General features: G+C 45.0%; 1 protein-coding gene across 5 annotated transcripts in view; it reads left to right on the top strand.

The window, feature by feature from the left end:
- LOC137229496 (actin-related protein 3B) overlaps positions 1–22,176 on the top strand; it is a 344,507-nt gene that overhangs the window by 202,681 nt on the left and 119,650 nt on the right. For all 5 annotated transcript variants that reach the window (XR_010945705.1, XR_010945703.1, XR_010945707.1 and 2 more), the window contains exon 12: positions 15,479–15,691. The gene's annotated coding sequence lies outside the window, so the exon portion shown is untranslated. The remainder of the gene's footprint in view (positions 1–15,478; positions 15,692–22,176) is intronic.

Here is a 22,176-nt window from a genome sequence, read left to right on the forward strand (position 1 = left end):
TTTCCATGAATTCCTTGAAGATGAAACCCTTTTATAGGAACATTTCTGCAAAAGCATCAGAGTACACCCAGAACTGTCTGTAAGTGACAAAAGACTTAAAAATGACCACGGTTAAAGATTTGATGAAAGTTCATAATAATGCAATTGACAAGGAAATTTAGTTATTTCTGAGATATACGTTTTTTTTTTTTTTTTTGCGGTACACAGGCCTCTCACTGTTGTGGCCTCTCCCATTGCGGAGCACAGGCTCCGGACACGCAGGCTCAGCGGCCATGGCTCACGGGCCCAGCCACTCCGCGGCATGTGGGATCTTCCCGGACCGGGGCACGAACCCGTGTCCCCTGCGTCGGCAGGCGGACTCTCAACCACTGCGCCACCAGGGAAGCCCTGAGATATACATTTTAAAGTAATAACTAGAATTATGACTTATAACATTATACCAGAACATATAAGATTTTTAGAAATTTCATGTAATGTCTGAAACATTTATATTAACATATTTCCATACAAATAACCCAAAGAAAGTTTAGTATTAGTTGTTTTTGTTTGTTTGTTGGTTGGTTTATACTGCAGGTTCTTATTAGTCATCAGTTTTATACACATCAGTGTATACATGTCAATTCCAATCGCCCCATCCAGCATGGTCTTCTCTTATAGATGGATTAATGAGTTCCAGTCAATCCTGCTACAAAGGGACTTAGCTTTGTAATCATTCGGACTTTAGGGCATGCGGTCCATGGAGAATGAAGACATATGGCTAGGACTTGAGGCCAAGGTAAGAGGAGAGGCAGCTGATGTAGTCGCTGGCTTGGCCCACTCCCCCGAGTTTGGAAGTGCCCTGAACGTCCTTGGTGAGGGGTGGTCTGGCCCACTGCATCAGTAGGTTTTCAGCAAGGAAGAGGAACGTCCTTAAATTAGGATAATTTCTAGAGGATTTAATAATGGGACTATTTATAAGGGTCTGGGTTGGGTAAAGGGGGGTCACAACGGACAGAGCTGTTACCACCCTTAGGTCAGAGGGACGGGGCTGGGGGAAAGGTTACCAGAACCTGGAACCTGGAATGATAGGTTCATTTAGGGAAGGCTGCTTTTAGAAAATCAATGACCATTGGGTGGGGGGTACATTCAAATTGAAGCCACTTTGCCGGGATGGGTTCAAGGACTCATAGCCCGTCCTCGCCTGCCTTTTCCCCTCTGAATTCCTGCTAGGGCACCCCAGTGGCTGAAACACCTGGGGTGACGAGTCAGTGATGAGATTTCTACGAGTCAGACTTCTGGGGCAGAGAGCAGAGGGAGAGTGGATCTGTATAACTAAACACATATACCCAGCACCACTAGAGCAGAAATTCCTTGCCCTCTAGACAAACCTGGGCTGCATGGACCAGAGAGCTGAAGGTCCATGTGGGAAAGGACTGGGGGAATCATTCCCGGGTGCACCTGCCACAGCGTTGCAGGGTCCTTTCCCCTGGGGACACAGCCTCCTCTCAGCCAGTGTGCTTCAGGTTTGAGAAGTGGGTCAGTGAGGACACCGGGTGAGGTGTCACAATGTTTTCCTGTGCAGCTGCTCCCAGCCTCCTGCCAACTACACTGATGTCTTGTGGTTGCACAGACTGAAGAATACTTTATGTAGCAGCCAGTTATATTCCTGCTGGGCGTGTCCTCATCTGTCAGCTCTTCCCATAGCTCTCAGGGCCATGCCCTTGTGTACCACCCTGACCTTGATACTTACCTTTACTGTCCCGCATCCACATTGCTGACAGGGAGCCTGATTCCATTAGGGCATCTGTGACAATCGGCCCGATCAGTAGAGTCAGACTTCACGTACCAGGTGCCCTTGTACCATTTATTATTATTACGTTTTTAATTGTAAATGAAATGTCTTCCAGTCCCTCCCATGCAGCATAGATATCTGGGGTCGGGGGCGTTGCCTACACGGCAGCCACCCTCGCATGCTCATGCCTCTGAGTCTCTCCATTCTTCGGGCCACCATCGACCTTGGCAGTTCAGGTCGTTGTCCTTTGCCAGGAGCTTGGAGGAAACAGTGGCCCTTGTGGAGCTCCTGGGGCCTTGGTGGAACCCTCGGTCCTCGGCCATGGGAAGGGTTCCCATCCTGGTAAACCTGTGTCCCACTCTCTCCACCCAGAGCCCTCAGATCCCACGCGTGTCCTCCCGGCTCCTGTCAGTACGGATGGCCTTGACTGACTCTAGAGGGACCTCTGGTTCTGGGATGACCCTTCAGTGTCACCCTGGAATGGGGGAGCCAGGTGGGCCTTGATTGACGCTCATCAGTCAGTCTCTGGGTGCAGCCTGACCCTGCCTCCACCCCAGGATGGGGCAGGGCTTGAAGGTCTCGGTTTGGCCACCAAAACTCCCTGCGGCCTTGGGAAGTGAGAGCTTCAGTCAAGGAGGAGGGAATCGACCGTGCACGCTCCATACATGGCTCATGTTTATATGATGATTTGGCAAACGTAGACAAGAAGACACTTTCATCCGTTATGTCGACAACCAGAGAGAAGCGAATTTCATTTCTATTCCTTTTGTCTGTTATGTCTTGACGTGCATACATTTTTTATAAATGAAACCATTCCACACAAACCTGGCTTGTCCACCAAGCTAGCCATTTTCCCATTTGTTCTCACGTTCACCCCTACTCTTACCTTGTTCTGCTCTGTGTCATGGAGACTCCATTTTCCAGGGTGTCTCGGATCCTGGTTGGGCCCCTGGGAGACTGAATGGAAGCATAGGGGTTGGCAGGAGACAAAGTATTCTTCCCCCGCTCTCTTGCTCAATGGGGTGGCCCCAGCACTCCCAGACTGACGATCCCAGCCCCTGGTCTCTGAGAGCAGGGCCGTGCTCCCCGCCTAGCCATGCAGCGGTAACACCTGCCTGCTTTGCTAATCTTCAGTTTGGCTTGCCATTCCCTGTGCTTAATTACCGACGAGATGGAATTGCTGAAAACCAGTATCTGTATTAAATATCCTTTGTCTAAAATACTTAGAATAGTTTTAATTAATCCCCAATTTTTGGACTTCAAGGCTGTTTCTTGTTTGTTCCTAGCAGCATTGAGCCACGACCCTCTTTGTTACTAAATCTTTGTGCGCAGTCCTGCTTATTTTATAAAGCTAACTTCCCAGAGGCGGAGGAATTACTGGCTCGAAAGATTTAAAGCTCTTGTTCAGCTATCGCTAACTTTCCTTCCAGAAGGTTTTACTAATTGCTAATCTTTTCTTGGTCACTAACTATGACTTAATCCCTCACCTGGGCCCTCTGAGCCCTGGATTTCCAGTTTGCAGCGTGTGGCTGCAGACAGAGCACCATGATGTAAATGATGACCACAGCATTGTGCTATGTAGAACCTGCACAAGTGTCCCCAGCAGTTCTGCTGACCTGAACACATGGAACAGAATGGGAACAGGCTTTGTCTAGAGTGAAAGAGTGGCTGAAAATTAAAGGCGCTGAAAGGGTGGAAACTGTGATACCATGTTGCCTCTCGCTGCCCGGGTGTGTATACTTCTGTCAATTCTGATGCCTGGCACCAGTTCCTCCTCCTCCAAGAAGCCTTCCTGGATTTTACCTGGGCACTCACTCAAAAATGATGTCTTGTACCGTTCTCATATTTCACTTGTATATGTCTTTCTATTCCTGTCTTCAGGTAAACTTTCTCATTTGGGGCAAGCCTACTTTCCCTGCTCTCCTGTCCCCTCTCTACCTCCCATAGTGCTTGTAATAATGCTGTAATGACAGGCAGAGTTGAATAACTTGTTTCTTTTGTTGGAATTCTGGTGATCATTCCTGCCCCACCCCCACCCTGGGGAGTCAGTAACCTACTATTTTTCCAAGACCTAACACTTTTTTCCTAAGCTGAAGATGCTAATTCCCACCCCCAACTCCTTGGCATTTCCCCTAGGATACTATTCACATCACAGTTGGAAGAGCATTAGGCTTGTTTATTACTCTCAAGGCTGCACCCCTGCTTTGTTTATCTCCTGCGCTGAGGGCAAGTGCCACCTCATATATAGAACAGACCCTCAAAGTTGCCAGATTTAGCAAGTGAAGATACAGGACACCTAATTAAATGTGAATTTCAGATAAATAACAAATAGATTTTCAGTGTAAGGATGTCCCATACCATCTTTTTGATATACCTATGCTAAAAATTATTCATTGTTTATCCAGAATTCAAATTTAATTGGGCATCCTATATTTTTTCTGGCAATCCTATCCTCAAAGAAATTGTATTGTTTTCATGTAGTATTGATAATGCCAAGGACCTGTGGGCTGTACCTATTTGCTTTATGTGAGCTTCTAAAGCACCACTGATATCTTAAAGTAATTTACCTATTTACTGTGGCTCCCCTTCCCCCCAGCCCTTTGTCTCTAACCCCCATCTGTCCCTCTCTGTGTTTACTTTAATCCCTTCACTGCCTCTCTGAGGATTCTAAGGAAGTTATCACAGCAACCTAAATCATATACACAGTTAATCTAGAATAAACCTAGCAAAAAGCATAGATGTTCTACCCATTATTATAAGTGGGGCATTGAAATCTCCAATTATTATTGTTGAATTGTTCGTTTCTCCTTTCAGTTACGTCAGTTTTTGCTTTATGTATTTTTTCAGCCTTTTCGTTAGGTGCGTATATGTTTACAATGGTTATACATTCCTGATGAATAAGCTCTTTTATTATTATACAGTGTCTCTCTTTGATTCTAGTCATTTTTTTGTTAAAGTCCTTTAGTCTGATATTAATATAGCAACTCCACCTCTTTCAAGGGTGCTGTTTGCATACATTTTTCTGTCTTTTAATTTTCAAACTTTTTGCCTGTCCTCTGAATCTAAAGTGTGTTTCCTGTCCACAGCATGTAATTGAGTCTTTTTTTTTTAAAGCTAATTTGGCAATCTCTGTCTTTTGATTGAATTGTTTACTCCATCTACATCCTGGTCTGCTTCTCCTGGAGTGACACACGTGCTGTATGAGCAGAGCTGGGCTGGGGTGGCAGCCCCTGGTCTGGAGTGACACACGTGCTGTATGAGCAGAGCTGGGCTGGGGTGGCAGCCCCTGGTCTGGAGTGACACACGTGCTGTATGAGCAGAGCTGGGTTGGGGTGGCAGCCCCTGGTCTGGAGTGACACACGTGCTGTATGAGCAGAGCTGGGTTGGGGTGGCAGCCCCTGGTCTGGAGTGACACACGTGCTGTATGAGCAGAGCTGGGCTGGGGTGGCAGCCCCTGGTCTGGAGTGACACAGCTGCTGTATGAGCAGAGCTGGGCTGGGGTGGCAGCCCCTGGTCTGGAGTGACACAGCTGCTGTATGAGCAGAGCTGGGCTGGGGTGGCAGCCCCTGGTCTTCTAGGCTTGTACTCCTGCTGTGGAGCCTCTGCGTATGAATCAGCTGGTATGGGGTCAGTCGAGGCCTCGGTATTGTCAGCCCATCATACCTGGGGTGGACGTTCTGTACCACAAGGTAGGAGTCTCATCTTTTTAGCCATGCCTGCCTGGAATTCTTTTATTTATTTATTTATTTTTGGCTGCATTGGGTCTTCAATGCTGTGTGCGGGCTTTCTCTAGTTGTGGCAAGCGGAGGCTACTCTTCGTTGCGGTGAGCAGGCTTCTCATTGCGGTGGCTTCTCTTGTTGCGAAGCACGGGCTCTAGGCACGCGGGCTTCAGTAGTTGTGGTGTGCAGGCTCAGTAGTTGTGGCACGTGGGCTCAGTAGTTGCGGCACATGGGCTCAGTAGTTGTGGCACATGGGCTCTAGAGTGCAGGATCAGTAATTGCGGCGCATGGGCTTAGTTGCTCCACGGTGTGTGAGGTCTTCCCAGATCAAGGCTTGAACCCGTGTCCCCTGCATTGGCAGGCAGATTCTTAATCACTGTGTCACCAGGGAAGTCCCTGCCTGGAATTCTGAAGGCCTGAGAAGCACCCGTCACCTCCCCTTTCAAAGGGAAAATGTAGCTCCACTGGGAGTGAGGTGGGGAGAGAGCCCCCGTCTTCTTAGCTGCATCTGCTCAGGTCAGAGCACCTGTGGTCGAGTTACCCAGGGCTGGGGGACTGGGGGTGGGAGGGGGCTCAGATTCCATAGACTTTCACTGTTTTTACTGAGCTTTAGTAGATTTTCTTAAATGACTGTTTCTCCATTCCTTTGCTAAATGCCCTTAGGACAATTTCCAGAGGCTTTAGATGGTTGTATAAAAAAATAATTTTCACTAGTTAAGTGCTTGTTTTTCAATGTTTGCTCAATGTCAGTGATCTTGGCCAAGACAGGGTCAGTGATCTTGGGTCAATGGAAAGAGTGAACCCAGGTACGGATGATCACTAAGATCAGAACTGGGGACCTGGGGACCAAAATTTAGATGAGAAAGTGCAACTTAAGCATCCAGCTGAAACCTGATTGAGGAGGACAGTCATCTAAACCATCGTCAGACTCCCCGACCATGTCAGTCTATGCCTTGCACGTCTGAGGTGAACGCAGAACTAGAGAAAACTATTGGTGAGCCAGGGAAGCACACGGCACACCCAGGCCTTCTATGGAAACTTTGAATGGGAATGGTGTCTGTCTTCTAGCTTAAGGAGAGAAGAGACAGAAAGCAAGAGGACCTGGGCTCTTACCAGAGTCAAGAGCAAAGCCTGTTGGCAGAACTGAGGGAAAAACATGGCACTGGGGACATCTCTGATTACGTGTATGGGGACCTTGGATCTCTTCTTAGCTCTGGATCCTATTCTTCTGGCCATAAAAATGGAGACTGTGCTTCAGCACACACGTGGGCAGCCTTTCCTCTTTCGGTTTAGCATTTCTTGGGAATCCAGGGCCAGAGGGTGTCACCGTGTCCCAGGTCCACCTGTGCCTTGATGGCAGAAACGAGATCGAGAGAGAGAGGGAGAGGGTGAAAGCACAGGAAAATTTGTTAGTTCCATTACTGATTCTGTGTGAGTTTCTGTAGAGGGTTTGTACACAATTAGCAGCAAAGTTTGGAGAGAGCCAGTGCATTTTATGACCTTGTAATATTTAGTAGGATTTTTTTTGGTCTCTCATTTCTATGACTTTTGAAACAGTTAAAAGATGCTTACTTGGCCCCCATTTTGTTGGAAGACCAAATATGCAAATTCAACCTAATATTATGAAAAAAAACTTTGTGATCAGAATTTTAAATGGTAATTTATTAATGGCTAGGTGTTGCAAAGATACATGGTTGCATTCAACAAGGAGGGCAGCTCATGTAGCCACTAATAATCCAATTATTATGCATGGAACTGGAGAACTGTTTCTCCTTAAGTGATGTGCTCTCCTGTTTATTACAATAATTAAAATAGTTAACAATGACTCTATGAATTTTGTTTCGTAAATTTTGTTTACAAACCAGATAATGACTTCACTTTTGAGTCATTTTTTACTTCTGCAAGAGGGGATAGACGTTGATATTGCTGTGAGCTCCCATCATGCACTGAATGTGTTTAATTCCACCTAACCCCAGTAGTACAATGACATACCTGCTGCATAGAGTCTGGCATTCACGCTGAGACTTTCTCATCGGTAAAACTGTTCTCAGTACTGTCATCACGTGTGTAGTGTGTTTTGTTGGGTGGATGCACGTCTTGGGGTTGGTTCGTGTATGGTTTTAGCAGTTGCCAATGTTCCCCCAGTGATACAAGCAGGCTTCGTGGAGGAAGTCAGATTTCCAGAGTTCTTAAGACAGGAAAAAGCTTCCTAAGATAAAGAGAACGAACGTCTGCCAGGATCAGTCCTAGGAATATGATGTTTTTTTGCTTTTTTTTTTTTTTTTTTGGCTGCATTGGGTCTTACTTGTGGCACTCGGAATCTTCGTTGTGGCATGTGGGATCTTTCCTTGCAGTGCGCAGATTTCTCTCTAGTTGTGGCGTGTGGGTTTTTCTGTCTCTTGTTGTGGCACGCGTGCGGGCTCCAGGGCAAGTGGGCTCTGGAGTTTGCCGCATGTGGGATCTTAGTTCCCTGACCAGGGATTGGAACCCACGTCCCCTGCATTGGAAGGTGGATTCTTTTTTGTTTCTTTTTTTTTTTTTTACAGTGTATTCAATCTTTTTTTTTTTTTAACATCTTTATTGGAGTATAATTGCTTTACAATGGTATGTTAGTTTCAGCTTCACAACAAAATGAATCACTTATATATATACATATATTCCCATATCTCTTCCCGCTTGCGTCTCCCTCCCTCCCACCCTCCCTATCCCACCCCTCCAGGCGGTCACAAAGCACCAAGCTGATCTCCCTGTGCTATGCGGCTGCTTCCCACTAGCTAACTACCTTACTTTTGGTAGTGTATATATGTCCATGCCTCTTTATCGCTTTGTCACCGTTTACCCTTCCCCCTCCCCATAGCCTCAAGTCCACTCTCTAGTAAGTCTGTGTCTTCATTCCTGTTTCACCCCTAGGTTTTTCATGACATTTTTTTTTTAATTCCATATATATGTGTTAGCATACGGTATTTGTCTCTCTCTTTCTGACTTACTTCACTCTGTATGACAGACTCTAGGTCTATCCACCTCATTACAAATAGCTCAATTTCGTCTCTTTTTATGGCTGAGTAATATTCCATTGTATATATGTGCCACATCTTCTTTATCCATTCATCCGATGATGGACACTTAGGTTGTTTCCATCTCTGGGCTATTGTAAATAAAGCTGCAATGAACATTTTGGTACATGACTCTTTTTGAATTATGGTTTTCTCAGGGCATATGCCCAGTAGTGGGATTGCTGGGTCATATGGTAGTTCTATTTGTAGCTTTTTAAGGAACCTCCATACTGTTCTCCACAGTGGCTGTATCAATTTACATTCCCACCAACAGTGTAAGAGGGTTCCCTTTTCTCCACACCCTCTCCAGCATTTATTGTTTCTAGATTTTTTCATGATGACCATTCTGACTGGTGTGAGATGATATCTCATTGTAGTTTTGATTTGCATTTCTCTAATGATTAGTGATGTTGAGCATTCTTTCATGTGTTTGTTGGCACTCTGTATATCTTCTTTGGAGAAATGTCTATTTAGGTCTTCTGCCCATTTTTGGATTGGGTTGTTTGTTTTTTTGTTATTAAGCTGCATGAGCTGCTTATAAATTTTGGAGATTAATCCTTTGTCGGTTGCTTCATTTGCAAATATTTTCTCCCATTCTGAGGGTTGTCTTTTGGTCTTCTTTATGGTTTCCTTTGCTGCGCAAAAGCTTTTAAGTTTCATTAGGTCCCATTTGTTTACTTTTGTTTTTATTTCCATTTCTCTAGGAGGTGGGTCAAAAAGGACCTTGCTGTGATTTATGTCATAGAGTGTTCTGCCTATGTTTTCCTCTAAGAGTTTGATAGTTTCTGGCCTTACATTTAGGTCTTTAATCCATTTTGAGCTTATTTTTGTGTATGGTGTTAGGGAGTGATCTAATCTCATACTTTTACATGTAGCTGTCCAGTTTTCCCAGCACCACTTATTGAATAGGCTGTCCTTTCTCCACTGTACATTTCTGCCTCCTTTGTCAAAGATAAGGTGACCATATGTGCGTGGGTTTATCTCTGGGCTTTCTATCCTGTTCCATTGATCTATCTTTCTGTTTTTGTGCCAGTACCATACCGTCTTGATAACTGTAGCTTTGTAGTATAGTCTGAAGTCTGGGAGCCTGATTCCTCCAGTTCCTTCTTTCGTTCTCAAGATTGCTTTGGCTATTCGGGGTCTTTTGTGTTTCCATACAAATTGCAAAATTTTTTGTTCTAGTTCTGTGAAAAATGCCAGTGGTAGTTTGATAGGGATTGCATTGAATCTATAGATTGCTTTGGGTAGTAGAGTCATTTTCACAATGTTGATTCTTCCAATCCAAGAACATGGTATATCTCTCCATCTATTTGTATCATCTTTAATTTCTTTCATCAGTGTCTTATAGTTTTCTGCATACAGATCTTTTGTCTCCTTAGGTAGGTTTATTCCTAGATATTTTATTCTTTTTGTTGCAATGGTAAATGGGAGTGTTTTCTTGATTTCACTTTCAGATTTTTCATCATTAGTATACAGGAATGCCAGAGATTTCTGTGCATTAATTTTGTATCCTGCCACTTTACCAAATTCATTGATTAGCTCTAGTAGTTTTCTGGTAGCATCTTTAGGGTTCTCTATGTATAGGATCATGTCATCTGCAAACAGTGACAGCTTTACTTCTTCTTTTCCGATTTGGATTCCTTTTATTTCCTTTTCTTCTCTGATTGCTGTGGCTAAAACTTCCAAAACTATGTTGAATAAGAGTGGTGAGAGTGGGCAACCTTGTCTTGTTCCTGATCTTAGTGGAAATGCTTTCAGTTTTTCACCATTGAGGATGATGTTTGCTGTGGGCTTGTCATATATGGCCTTTATTATGTTGAGGAAAGTTCCCTCTATGCCTACTTTCTGCAGGGTTTTTATCATAAATGGGTGTTGAATTTTGTCAAAAGCTTTCTCTGCATCTATTGAGATGATCATATGGTTTTTCTCCTTCAGTTTGTTAATATGGTTTATCACATTGATAGATTTGCGTATATTGAAGAATCCTTGCATTCCTGGAATAAACCCCACTTGATCATGGTGTATGATCCTTTTAATGTGCTGTTGGATTCTGTTTGCTAGTATTTTGTTGAGGATTTTTGCATCTATGTTCATCAGTGATATTGGCCTGTAGTTTTCTTTCTTTGTGACATCCTTGTCTGGTTTTGGTATCAAGGTGATGGTGGCCTCGTAGAAGGAGTTTGGGAGTGTTCCTCCCTCTGCTATATTTTGGAAGAGTTTGAGAAGGATAGGTGTTAGCTCTTCTCTAAATGTTTGATAGAATTCACCTGTGAAGCCATCTGGTCCTGGGCTTTTCTTTGTTGGAAGATTTTTAATCACAGTTTCAATTTCAGTGCTTGTGATTGGTCTGTTCATATTTTCTATTTCTTCCTGATTCAGTCTTGGCAGGTTGTGCATTTCTAAAAATTTGTCCATTTCTTGCAGGTTGTCCATTTTATTGGCATAGAGTTGCTTGTAGTAATCTCTCATGATCTCTTTTATTTCTGCAGTGTCAGTTGTTACCTCTCCTTTTTCATTTCTAATTCTATTGATTTGAGTCTTCTCCCTTTTTTTCTTGATGAGTCTGGCTAGTGGTTTATCTATTTTGTTTATCTTCTCAAAGAACCAGCTTTTAATTTTATTGATCTTTGCTATTGTTTCCTTCATTTCTTTTTCATTTATTTCTGATCTGATTTTTATGATTTCTTTCCTTCTGCTAGCTTTGGGGTTTTTTTGTTCTTCTTTCTCTAATTGCTTGAGGTGCAAGTTTAGGTTGTTTATTCGAGATGTTTCCTGCTTCTTAAGGTGGGCTTGTATTGCTATAAACTTCCCCCTTAGAACTGCTTTTGCTGCATCCCACAGGTTTTGGGTCGTTGTGTCTCCATTGTCATTTGTTTCTAGGTATTTTTTGATTTCCTCTTTGATTTCTTCAGTGATCACTTCATTATTAAGTAGTGTATTGTTTAGCCTCCATGTGTTTGTATTTTTTACAGATCTTTTCCTGTAATTGATATCTAGTCTCATGGCGTTGTGGTCAGAAAAGATACTTGATACAATTTCAATTTTCTTAAATTTACCAAGGCTTGATTTGTGACCCAAGATATGATCTATCCTGGAGAATGTTCCATGAGCACTTGAGAAAAATGTGTATTCTGTTGTTTTTGGATGGAATGTCCTATAAATATCAATTAACTCCATCTTATTTAATGTATCATTTAAAGCTTGTGTTTCCTTATTTATTTTCATTTTGGATGATCTGTCCATTGGTGAAAGTGGGGTGTTAAAGTCCCCTACTATGAATGTGTTACTGTCGATTTCCCCTTTTATGGCTGTTAGTATTTGCCTTATGTATTGAGGTGCACCTATGTTGGGTGCATAAATATTTACAATTGTTATATCTTCCTCTTGGATCGATCCCTTGATCATTATGTAGTGTCCTTCTTTGTCTCTTCTAATAGTCTTTGTTTTAAAGTCTATTTTGTCTGATATGAGAATTGCTACTCCAGCTTTCTTTTGGTTTCCATTTGCATGAAATACCTTTTTCCATCCCCTTACTTTCAGTCTGTATGTGTCTCTAGGTCTGAAGTGGGTCTCTTGTAGACAGCAAATATATGGGTCTTGTTTTTGTATCCATTCAGCCAATCTGTGTCTTTTGGTGGGAGCAATTAGTCCATTTACATTTAAGGTAATTATCGATATGTGTGTTCCTATTCCCATTTTCTTAATTGTTTTGGTTCGTTATTGTAGGTCCTTTCCTTCTTTTGTGTTTCTTGCCTAGAGAAGTTCCTTTAGCAGTTGTTGTAGAGCTGGTTTGGTGGTGCTGAACTCTCTCAGCTTTTGCTTGTCTGTAAAGGTTTTAATTTCTCCATCAAATCTGAATGAGATCCTTGCTGGGTAGAGTAATCTTGGTTGCAGGTTTTTCTCCTTCAACACTTTCAATATGTCCTGCCACTCCCTTCTGGCTTGCAGAGTTTCTGCTGAAAGATCAGCTGTTAACCTTATGGGGATTCCCTTGTGTGTTATTTGTTGTTTTTCCCTTGCTGCTTTGAATATGTTTTCTTTGTACTTAATTTTTGACAGTTTGATTAATATTTGTCTTGGCATATTTCTCCTTGGATTTATCCTGTATGGGACTCTCTGTGCTTCCTGGACTTGATTAACTATTTCCTTTGCCATATTAGGGAAGTTTTCAACTATAATCTTTTCAAATATTTTCTCAGTCCCTTTCTTTTTCTCTTCTTCTTCTGGAACCCCTATAATTCGAATGTTGGTGCGTTTAATGTTGTCCCAGAGGTCTCTGAGACTGTCCTCAGTTCTTTTCATTCTTTTTTCTTTATTCTGCTCTGCAGTAGTTATTTCCACTATTTTATCTTCCAGGTCACTTATCCGTTCTTCTGCCTCAGTTATTCTGCTATTGATCCCATCTAGAGTACTTTTAATTTCATTTATTGTGTTGTTCATCGTTGCTTGTTTCATCTTTATTTCTTCTAGGTCCTTGTTAACTGTTTCTTGCAATTTGTCCATTCTATTGTCCATTCTATCTCCAAGATTTCGGATCAACCTTACTATCATTATTCTGAATTCTTTTTCAGGTAGACTGCCTATTTCCTCTTCATTTGTTAGGTCTGGTGGGTTTTTATCTTGCTCCTTCATCTGCTGTGTGTTTTTCTGTCTTTTCATTTTGCTTATCTTACTGTGTTTGGGGTCTCCTTTTTGCAGACTGCAGGTTCGTAGTTCCTGTTGTTTTCTGTGTCTGTCCCCAGTGGCTAAGGTTGGTTCAGTGGGTTGTGTAGGCTTCCTGGTGGAGGGTACTAGTGCCTGTGTTCTGGTGGATGAGGCTGGATCTTGTCTTTCTGGTGGGCAGGTCCACGTCTGGTGGTGTGTTTTGGGGTGTCTGTAGACTTATTATGATTTTGGGCAGCCTCTCTGCTAATGGGTGGGGTTGTGTTCCTGTCTTGCTAGTTGTTTGGCATAGGATGTCCAGCACTGTAGCTTGCTGGTCGGTGAGTGAAGCTGGGTGCTGGCCTTGAGATGGAGATCTCTCGGAGATTTTTGCTGTTTGATATTATGTGCAGCTGGGAGGCCTCTTGTGGACCAGTGTCCTGAAGTTGGCTCTCCCACCTCAGAGGCACAGCACTGACTCCTGGCTGCAGCACCAAGAGCCTTTCATCCACAGGGCTCCTTAATTTGGGATGATTCGTTGTCTATTCAGGTGTTCCACAGATGCAGGGTATATCAAGTTGATTGTGGAGCTTTAATCCGCTGCCCCTGAGGCTGCTGGGAGAGATTTCCCTTTCTCTTCTTTGTTCTCACAGTTCCCAGGGGCTCAGCTTTGGATTTGGCCCCGCCTGTGCGTGTAGGTCGCCGGAGGGCGTCTGTTCTTTGCTCAGACAGGACGGGGTTAAAGGAGCTGCTGATTCGGAGGCTCTGGCTCACCCAGGCCGGGGGGTAGGGAGGGTCACGGAGTGCGGGGCGGGCCTGCAGCGGCAGAGGCCGGCGTGACGCTGCAGCCTGAGGCGCGCCGAGCGCTCTCCCGGGGGAGCCGTCCCTGGATCCCGGGACCCTGGCAGTGGCGGGCTGCACAGGCTCCCCGGAAGGGCGTGTGGCTAGTGACCTGTGTTCGCACACAGGCCTCCTGGCTGCGGCAGCAGCGGCCTTAGCGTCCCATGTCCGTCTCTGGGCTCCGCACTTTTAGCCGCGGCTCGCGCCCGTCCCTGGAGCTCTCTCAAGCAGCGTTCTTAATCCTCTCTCCTCGTGCACCAGGAAACAAAGAGGGACGTAAAAAGTCTCTTGCCTCTTCGGCAGGTCCAGACCCCTCCCCGGACTCTCTCCCGGCCAGCCGCAGCGCACCAACGCCCTGCAGGCTGTGTTCACGCCGCCAACCTCAGTCCTCTCCCGGCGCTCCGACAAAAGCCGGAGCCTCAGCTCCCAGTCCCGCCCGCCCCGGCGGGCGAGCAGACAAGCCTCTCGGCTGGCGAGTTCCGGTCGGCCCGATCCTCTGCGCTGGAATCTGTCCGCTTTGCCCGCCGCATCCCTGTTGCTGTGCTCTCCTCCGCGGCTCCCAAGCTCCCCCACTCCGCCTCCCGCAGTCTCCGCCCGCGAAGGGGCTTCCTAGTGTGTGGACACTTTTCCTCCTTCACAGCTCTCTCCCGCTGGTGCAGGACCCGTCCCTATACTTTTGTCTCTGTTTAGTTTTTTCTTTTGCCCTAACCAGGTACGTGGGGGGTTCCTTGCCTTTTGGGAGGTCTGAGGTCTTCTGCCAGCGTTCAGTAGGTGCTCCGTAGGAGTTGTTCCACGCGTAGATATATTTCTGGTGTATCTGTGGAGAGGAAGGTGATCTCCGCGTCTTAGTCTTCCGCCATCTTCCCGGAAGTCCTTTTTTGTTTCTTAATTAATTAATTTTATTTTGGGCTGCATTGGGCCTTCTTTGCTGCGCACGGGCTTTCTGTAGTTGCGGTGAGCGGGGGCTACTCTTCGTTGCGGTGCGCGGGCTTCTCATTGCAGTGGTTTCTCTTGTTGCGGAGCATGGGCTCTAGGCGTGTGGGCTTCGGTAGTTGTGGCGCATGGGATTAGTTGCTCCGTGGCATGTGGGATCTTCCTGGACCAGGGCTCAAACCCGTGTCCCCTACATTGGCAGGCGGATTCTTAACCACTGCGCCACCAGGGAAGCCCTGGAAGGTGGGCCACTGGGGAAGTCCCGATGTTGTCTATTTTAATGGGGGTTCTCAAGCTTCATCTTCAGCAGCTTCATCTGGAGAATTTATTAAAAAGCAGATGCCTGTGTCTACCTCTGATGAGTCTATTGTGTATCTGTGGTGGGTTCAGGCATCTGTATTTTTTATAAGCTCCTCAGAAAATCCTGGTATATACACTATGTTTGCCAATAAACCTCATGTGTTCTATTCCAGTAATTTTCAAAGAGCCACGTCCTGAACACTTATTTTTTTTTTTGCAGTACGCGGGCTTCTCACTGTTGTGGCCTCTCCCGTTGCAGAGCACAGGCTCTGGATGCGCAGGCTCAGCGGCCATGGCTCACGGGCCCAGCCGCTCCGCGGCATGTGGGATCTTCCCGGACCGGGACACGAACCTGTGTCCCCTGCATCGGCAGGCGGACTCTCAACCACTGCGCCACCAGGGGAGCCCCTGAACACTTTTATCGTGAAAATTGGTAAGCTGTTGATGATCTTTCCTTGCTGGACTACTTCCTTTCATTGTAAATTACAATGGATAGTAAATCGTGATGTAACACACCAGAGCTTAAAATGCAAATGATTAATTCTGTTGAATAAGTCAATTTGTCAATTTCAGGCTTTAAATATAGTTAAATATTTTAATAAGTTAAATATTTTAATAAGCCTTTGTTTTGTTTGCTGAATATTAGATATTCTATAGCATTGTTCAATAACCATTATTTGTAGGATTCTTGTTGGATCGATACTGCCCGGAGTTCCCCTCATGTGCTAACTCAACCCTGTGCTAAAAGTTTTCAGGCCCCAGGTAAAATGGTCTGAAAGAATGAGCCTACTCGAGAAAATGTAATTAAGATAAGAGTTTAGAACTATATTCATTGATTTTGGAAACTTGGCTTTTCTTCGAGTAAAAATCAGTTTTAAGTATTTTTAAAAAAGGATTATGAAGGATTTGCATTTGTTTAACGTGAACTACAATTCTGCAAGTTGCCTGAAATGTCACCATTACATATTTAATCCTTTAATTTAAATTATGGTCTCTGGTGTGTCTGTCACAGTAGAAGTGCTATTTGGTGTCAGTCTAATGATATTTTAGAGGTATTGCATTGGAGTGAAAAGGCCACTGCAGTTGAAACAGAAGATTTGCAGTTATTAACTCTGTTCTCAGTCAAGGCATCTGACTCTTTGAACGCTGTGTGGGGTTGAGAACTGAGTAGGGTATAACAGTATCTAATAATCCCTCTTCTCAACTGTACCCCCTTCTTGCTCTGCAGAAAGCAAATCCTTTATCAGACATCAGAGTGGAAATCTTCTCAAGAGTGTGGACACCTGGTTTTTCCTGGGAGCGGTCCTTGATGGGAGGCTGGCTGGGCTGGTACAGCTGCCGCCCATGTAAAGGGTTGCTTTTCTCACCTTCTCTGCTTCCTCATCTTTCCTTTTCTCTCCTCGTTTTTTGGGAGCTCAGGGCTGGATCAGAGACCATCGCTGTGATGCTCCTGCATCATTCTCAGAGAAGCAGAGAGAGTGATGGTTTTTCTTCTTCCATCAAAACTGGCTGCCGTCTTTGTATGTTAGTTCCATTCTCATCTAGACCAATGTCTGAGGGACTCTGAGTCTTTCTTTATTGAGTTTATCATTCTTACGCTTAGCAGTTAATATATAGGGTAAAAATTCCCCATGTTGGAGGAGAAAGAAAGGACACAGAAGCAGAAATGATGGTGGCATGAGTGGGGAAGAGTGAGAAGTCTGGCCTCCTTAAACGTCTACGTTCGGAGAAGGTGGGGCTGAATTCTAGGGGCCTTGGAAGCCAGGGTGAGCAGTTTAAATTTGGTGGAAAAGGGAAAATGGGGCGAAGCATGCTCTGAGATGCAGGCTTGCCTACAGGAAATTTACCAGGAGCAGTTCCCAGAGCAACGCCCGTGGAAGGGAGGAGAGTGGGCATGGCTGAGGCAACCTTGGCATTGGGGCGTCAACAACAACCTCAGCTGATGGCCCGGGGAGCTCGGAAGCTGGAGCATTTTCAGGTGGTCCCATGGTGCCCCGAGCTTTTTCCTCCCATGGTGGCCAGTCATGAGGTGTGGCTTCCTGTGCCCCCAGCGGTGTGATCTGGGGTGAAGGAGCTCTCTTCATCTGAGGGCAGTTTGCAGAGGGGGTGACAGCTGAGGGATGTCCATCTTCTTGGGGGGGGGACAAATCCTTCATCCCTGAAGGAGGATCTGGGTGGCACATCATGATGTCCGTCATGGGGCATCACTGCCGTGTCTTAAGGACATCTACTGTCAGTGGCAAAATGGTTATTTGGAAGTGGTTAGGTGCCTTTGGCAGAATGACCAAGCGAGTCCTTCAGGCTGAAAGAGGAAACATCCCCGAAGGCTGTAGGTTTACAGCAAAGCTCTCTGGAGGAGTGAGTGGCATAAATACAAACCAGCATTAACACCTAACGGCACTCGGTCCCGTACAGTTGGCACCTGACTGGCACTGTCGCCATGTTTAAACGTGCCATCTCGCTTTGCATTCTGGAGGATGCCAAGCCTGCTGGTGGCCGGCTGGGTTTCATCACCATTCTGCTGGTTGTCAGCATCTGCTGGTTGTCAGTGATAAATTAGAGGCATGTAATTCCTAGAACAAATGAGCCATTTTGAATATTGTGAGATGTGTAATTGAATGTAATACTAGCCTGTAGAATAATTGAGTTTAGAGAAACAAATATGCAAGAGTTTGGACTGAACGACCTGACAGAGGAGGAACCCGACAGTCCCCAGACCTCCTGATTCAATCATTGCATGGAAGTGACACACAAGGAGAGCAACCATGCAAAAGCCACATACCTGGGCATTCAGTTATTTTCCCCACGAGCAGTTGAAGCCCGTATTAAATTTCATTAATTTTACATATTACATCAAAGTTATTGATCGTACATGGAACATGTCTTTAAATCAACTCAAGTCAATCAACGTTATGGCCCCTCCATTAGATCACGACCTTAGTCAGCATGCTACATCCACTAAATGCCAGTAGCAGCCCACAGGTATGACAATCAAAAAGTTGCCCCCAGTTGATAACCACTGCTATAGACCCGTCATAATGAAATTTTAAAATAAGCTTCCAAAGGACTAGGGTGATTTGCAAGTAAGTTAATTGCCTGGTGAAACAAACTTCAATATTCTTGAAAGAAAGACAACAAAATCCATACAGTAAACAAGGCTGCATTTGTAATGTTCAGTGTACACTGCGTGGTGAGCACAGCTGCACAGATCACCTGGTAGGAATAAGGGCCCTGCTTCCCCTGCTGCTGCCATTGCTGTGGCAGGCAACCTAGTCGTCATCTCCCTTCAGGACCTGCCTCTGCTGTGGAGGCAGCTTGCTCCAGGTCACACCCTTTTCCTGGGGGATTGATATGGGGGTATAAAGGCCTGGCCCCCTTGTGTCAAGTTGGGAAATCTCTGAAGAAGTTAAAAAAAAATTAATAAAGGTGTTAACATGGATTTAGGAGTACTAAAAACTCAGCTAATCGAGAACATCTAACAGAAGGAAGGAATGTGGAAAAAAGGAAACAACAGATAAGGCTAATAAAAAACACATCGCAGTGTGGTAGACTTATCCCAACTGTATCAATAATTATCTTAAATAGAAATGTACTAAGCAATCCAGCTAAAAGGCAGCGATGATACACAAAGAAAAGCAGCAAGATCATATAAATGTTATTTACAAGAGATGCATTTTAAACATGAACAAAGATGAGTTAAAAGGAGAAGGACAAAGAGGCTTATCAAGCAAACTTTAATCTTAGAAAGAAAGCTGGTGTCATGGACCGAATGGGGTTCCCCTCAATTCATATGCTGAAGTTCTAACCCCCAACGTGACTACATTTGGACATGAGGCCTTTAAGGAGGTAATTAAGGTTAAATGAGGTCATAAGGATGGGGCCTGAATCCTATAGGACTAGTGTCCTTATAAGAAGAGGAAGAGACACAAGAGATCTCTCTCCCACTTTGCACCTGTGCCCAGAGGAAAGCCCATTGAGGACACAGCAGGATGACGGCTGTCTGAAGCCAAGGAGAGAGTTTTCACCAGAATCCAACCCAGCTGCCACCGTGATCTTGCACTTCCAGACTCTGGAACTGTGATAAAATAAGTTTCTGTTTTTAAGCCACCCAGCCTGGGTTCTTTTGTTGTGGCAGCCCAAGCGGACTCCTACAGCTGCAATGGGTATGTTAATATCCAACAAATTAGACTATGGGAGAAATAAGGCATATTATCAAAAATAAAGACATTTCACAGTGATAAAGGAATCAATTCATTAAGAGGAGAATCCTAGATGTGGAGATTCTCACCCAGATCCCCCTTCAAAAATAAGAGCCTGCTGCCCCGCTGAGGAGAGTGTGCTCGGGGCTGCAGAGAGCTGTCTCATGTCACCTTTCCTGGGGCAGCCGGCATGCCGAGTGAGGCAGGCTGGAAAGACTTGCACACTCTGGCCCCATATGGGATCATGTGATGGGCAATACTCACTCCAAGGCTCCCCACTAACGGTCGAGGACTTAATCTCTGCTACAATCCGGGCACTGCTTTCCAAGTCAGGAAGCTCTATGCAGCAGAAGGCAGAGTTTTATTCCGAAACTCTCCCGCTGGGGTTTGCTTGAGACTTATCTACTCCTGGAACCCTGGCACCTGGATCTGCTGGGCATGTGGCCTACCTGGGCGGGTCACTGGATTTGCTGCACAGCTCTCTTCTGCCCTGGTACACACCTGAACCTGGATTTTGGAAATAGCATATGTCAGACTTCAGAATATTGTTCTAGCCTATTACCAGTTTAATTTAAAGGCTGCAGAAAAGGTCACTATGCCTTTTTTTTTTTGGTGGCAGGTGATACGAGTTGCAACAACCTGTCTTGACGGTGGAGGGGCATTTTGACTTGCCCCGGACCACTGGATGTATAAAACTTCACTACTGGGGCAAATTGGCGAGACTCTGAATGCCCATAGAATTTTCTCCCAATAACTGGCAAGAATAGATCTCACTGGGACGTGTAGACATAACATATAACACGTAACAGTTCGTTTTCTGATCCTGGGTAGTGATTTGGAAACACCATGGGAATTCATGGCTTGGGATCGTAGATCTATGCTCAAGCTACTGATACGTTTCCTTTTCATTTGAACTGTTGTCCTGGAAACCTTTGAAGCAACCAGAGGTGAAGCAAACGCCTGTGTAGCATTGAGCTGCAGAGTCTCTCTTTTCTGCGTCTGAACGTGGGTCTCTCGTGGGAATCAGAACTGCTCACAGACCCTCAATCTCTGCAAAAGGAATATCCTTGGGAAATTTCATGAAGGAAGCACACTCGTGCTGCATCTGTGGTCTCTCTTCTCTGCGGTGACTCTGTGATAATAAATGTGTTTAAAAATCCGTGACAGTGGGGCATCTATAGATGGTAGGTTGTTTTGAATTTTTGTCGGCATCATAAACACTTTCACATTTCAAAAGAAATTTCTACTGAAACACTCATGCACAATGTAGATTTGCATGCACAACGTAAAACACAGGCTGGTTTGAACCGACAGCACAGTGCTGCTTGGTTGTTTTAAATACTGGCATAGATAAAGATGCATTATTCATCTCAACTCTTTCCATTGCTTTGAAACAGAAAATAATTTCTGTGGCCAGCTCTGAATAAATATGGGAGTTTGTGCCTTAGCAATCATGATATGTTCATCTAGCTTGATGGGAAATGTAGAAATCCCACCTCATACTCCAGTTTTAACTTCTCTTCTTCAGGTCTAATTGCCCTTTCACCTGCTCTTCTTTACATAGCTCTTGGAGGGGACGGGGTGCTGTCTCAGTTCAGAAGGGTCTTCTCTGTGTCCTCCAGAGACAGAGGACACAGTGGGTCAGGTCTGGGTTGAGGGATGGGCCGGAGGTGGGGCTGGTAGTGCTCTAAGTCAAAATGTCCGAAGATCAAATTCAAAGAGTTTCAGCCAAGGCCCTGTGGACCCAGGAGCTCTGATTCCAGAGCGTAGGAGGTCAGATAATGATGCCAGCTAGGAGACAGAGCGATAAAAGTTCAAGAATCCCTGCTAACCTGTCAGAAGACTCAGAGGCCAGAATTAAGGCCCAGACACATGACAAAGCCTGCCTGGGGAGTGAGGGCATTCCTGGGGAAGGAATCTGTTCTTCAGGTCATTATACCTGAAGGTAACACTGTTGCTTGTTGCTACCACTGGCAACCAACATAGTTGTGCACAGGGAACTAGATTGTACTTATGCTGTGAAGTATAATTTGTGGTTTAAAATCATAGACTTTTACAGTAAATAAGAGTCTCAGACCACAGATTTTTAAACGTCTGGACTTAATTTGTATTCAGGCCCTCATTCTACCAGTCACAGTAATTTGTGGTTTCCCCTTTTCTGTTTCTCTGGGATGATGTCCAATTTCTGAGGGCAAGCACTGATTAGATTTGGGGTCCTGTGTCATCAATCCAGGAAGACAGGTGAAGAGTCATGCCCCAGTGTCACCCTCAATGCCCCTCCAGAGCCAGGGTCTCCTGCTGCTTGTGGCCCACTCCAGACCGCAGGAGAGTTAGGCCATCCTACACCAACAGCTCCTAGAAATCCTCTGTACTCTTCCTAACTGCGTTGGAGTACGGCCTTCTCCAAGCAAGACCTCTCCACACATCCCCTAAGCCTTCAATGTTCATGGCCGATCAAGGGGCATATCATTTGGCGGGAAAATGGCATTTCAGTGGCTGGATCTGGTGGTGCTGGAGCCATTTCTCTCTGCAGAAAGAGGTTCGATACTTAGAGGACCCCTTAGTCCGAATCAGAAGGTGTAAGTCTCATTCTTCGCTTTTCAGGTGTTCTTCTGCTATCCAGAAAATTGAGTCTACAAGAAACTACAACAAGCCTGCATTCTTTCCCTTTCCCTCTGTTTCTGGATGCCCAATCTTACAGAATTTTGTTACAGTTTCT

This window comes from Pseudorca crassidens, chromosome 8, assembly GCF_039906515.1.
Source record: "Pseudorca crassidens isolate mPseCra1 chromosome 8, mPseCra1.hap1, whole genome shotgun sequence".
In the NCBI taxonomy this organism is placed as follows: Eukaryota; Metazoa; Chordata; class Mammalia; order Artiodactyla; family Delphinidae; genus Pseudorca; species Pseudorca crassidens.